This window comes from Triticum dicoccoides, chromosome 4B (genome assembly GCF_002162155.2).
Source record: "Triticum dicoccoides isolate Atlit2015 ecotype Zavitan chromosome 4B, WEW_v2.0, whole genome shotgun sequence".
Classification (NCBI taxonomy): domain Eukaryota; kingdom Viridiplantae; phylum Streptophyta; class Magnoliopsida; order Poales; family Poaceae; genus Triticum; species Triticum dicoccoides.
The window spans coordinates 483,291,450-483,293,774 of NC_041387.1; the positions used below are offsets into that span (position 1 = coordinate 483,291,450).

Below are 2,325 nucleotides of genomic sequence, written 5' to 3' on the forward strand. Positions count from 1 at the left end.
GTGTGCAAATAGCCCGGTATTGTACTTGTACACACGGTAAAGTTGATAACTCACTACAAACCCCACGATAACTTTTGACCCCGAGATAAAAGTTTGTTAAAAACATGCCTTGATAACTTGTGTGTAAATGATATGGTAATTTACATACAACAGAGCTGATAACTTACCTAATCCAGACGTGGTAACTTTTTGACCAAGGAAAAAAATGATAAAAAATACCTCCCAATAACTCATGTGTAAACAACATGATAATACACGCACATGAGACCTGATAACTCATATACAAATATCACGGTAATTTTTTGAACGATGAAATGAAAATTGTTGAGAAACATATCCCGATAATTTTTGTGTAACATGGTAATATACACAACAAAGCTGATAACTCACCGCAAACATCATAATCACTTTTTGACCATGGGATAAAAGTTTGTTGAAAACATACCCTGGAAACTTTTGTGTAAATGACACGGTAACTTATATATGACATACGTGATAACTTACATAGTCCAGATGTGATAACTTTTGGTCCGAAAAAAATCATCAAAACATACCCACATGGGATCTAGTTTCGAAGATCGTCGAGACGATTTTTTTATGAAGATGTTTTTTCAAACAGAGCGACGGTTTGAGCCACAAAACATTTTGAAGTTTGAAAAAAGAAAGAATCTAGGATGACACCAGCTTTTCGTCCTTTAGTGCATATATGCATGTAATTAGATAGAGAAGTGCACGTAAAAGGAAAATTAGTCATTCTAATGCATGAATGTATATAATTAGAGTGAAGTAAATATCGTTCTTGCGTATTGTTAAAATCCGAACGTTTGGTAGTTATAGAAGTCTTTTTCAATTTGTCATTGGCTTGTGTCAGATCTCCAAGCCGCTGTCAAGTGTAAGAATGGCGAGGGCGAGTACGAGAGCAAGGCCGCGGGGCATGTGGACAATTCCGGCGCCTTCAGCGTCCCCCTGGACGTGGGCCTCGTCGGCGATGACGGCGAGCTGAAGCAGGACTGCTTCGCGCAGCTCCACAGCGCGTCTGGTGCGCCGTGCCCCGGGCAGGAGCCCTCCAAGATCATCGCGGCACGGCCCGGCCGCGACGGCCAGACGACTTTCGTGGCGCTCGCCGGCGAGGTGCACCGACCGTCGGCTGAATGCGCCTCGGCGTTCTTGTGCCATCCTCTGCACAATCACCACCTGGCCGTCTTCCACAAGCCCGTGATTGTCCGTCCCAAGCCCGATCATTACCATGATCATGACCACGATCATGGCCACGATCACGATCATGATCATCACCACGACCAGGATCTCCCGCCTGCTGTCAACAAGCCGCCAACGACGCCGGTGTACACGCCGACGATGCCAACCCCCACGCCGATCTACCATCCCACGGCCCAGCGTGACGCCGTCACGGAGCCACAGCTCTTCAAGAAGATGCTCCTGTTCCTCAAGAAGCTACCGTTCTTCCCTCCTGCCAAGCAGAGCGGCAAGCCGTAGATAGTTTTGTCCGCGGCGGAGCGAGGCTGCTCGCTCTTTTGGTTGAAGCCACACACGATTTTTTCCACAAAATAATGTTTGCGAGGATGATTGTTAGTTGGGTTGAGAGCGTTCCATTTCTGGAGTAGTTCGATCTTGCTTGTTTTGTGTGTTTGTTTCACTCTCATGTATCGTGTGTAATACTATGTTGGAAATATGATTGTTATATCTCACTAGTTGACCCGTTGCGCCAAATGGCGCAGAGACCTGCTGAAGACATGTTGTCGATGAAAATAGTTTCATGCTGTAAGAACCTTTAACTAAATCATGCTATTTTTAAACATGTTTATTACGTTGTTAAATAATAGTCTGGGAAAAGGGAAACTTTGCATAATATGAATATGTTCAGTTTAAAAATATGGGCACTATGATGAGAGAGTAAAGTTGGCATGGTTGTATTTTTTTAGCAAGTTTGAAAACATGGTTATCATGATGAAAAACATGGCCATGCATATTTTTCCTGCAAAAAAGGGGAAAAAGATAAGAAACCTAAAAAAAACATGGTTTAGTTGATTTTGTTACGCCAAATGGCGCAGAGGCCTGCTGATTCCTTGCTAGCGATGAAAAGAAATTCATGGTTTAGTTGATTTTGTTATGGGCAAGCACATATGACAACAAATTTAATCTCTCTTAGTTTGGAAAAAGGGGGCTTATTGTCTACAATAGATGTATATACACATTTAAATTTGATAGCAGAGTTCTATTTGAAACAAAATCAATGTAACAAAACTAACCCCCTTTAAATGTCTGTCTATAATGAGATGTATATATACATTCTAATTTGGTAGCACA

At 42.4% G+C, this 2,325-nt stretch overlaps 1 pseudogene; it reads left to right on the forward strand.

Annotated features, from left to right (window-relative positions):
• The window catches only part of LOC119292749, a 25,522-nt pseudogene extending 23,869 nt beyond the window's left edge, over positions 1–1,653 (forward strand).
• Positions 1,654–2,325: the final 672 nt, after the last annotated feature.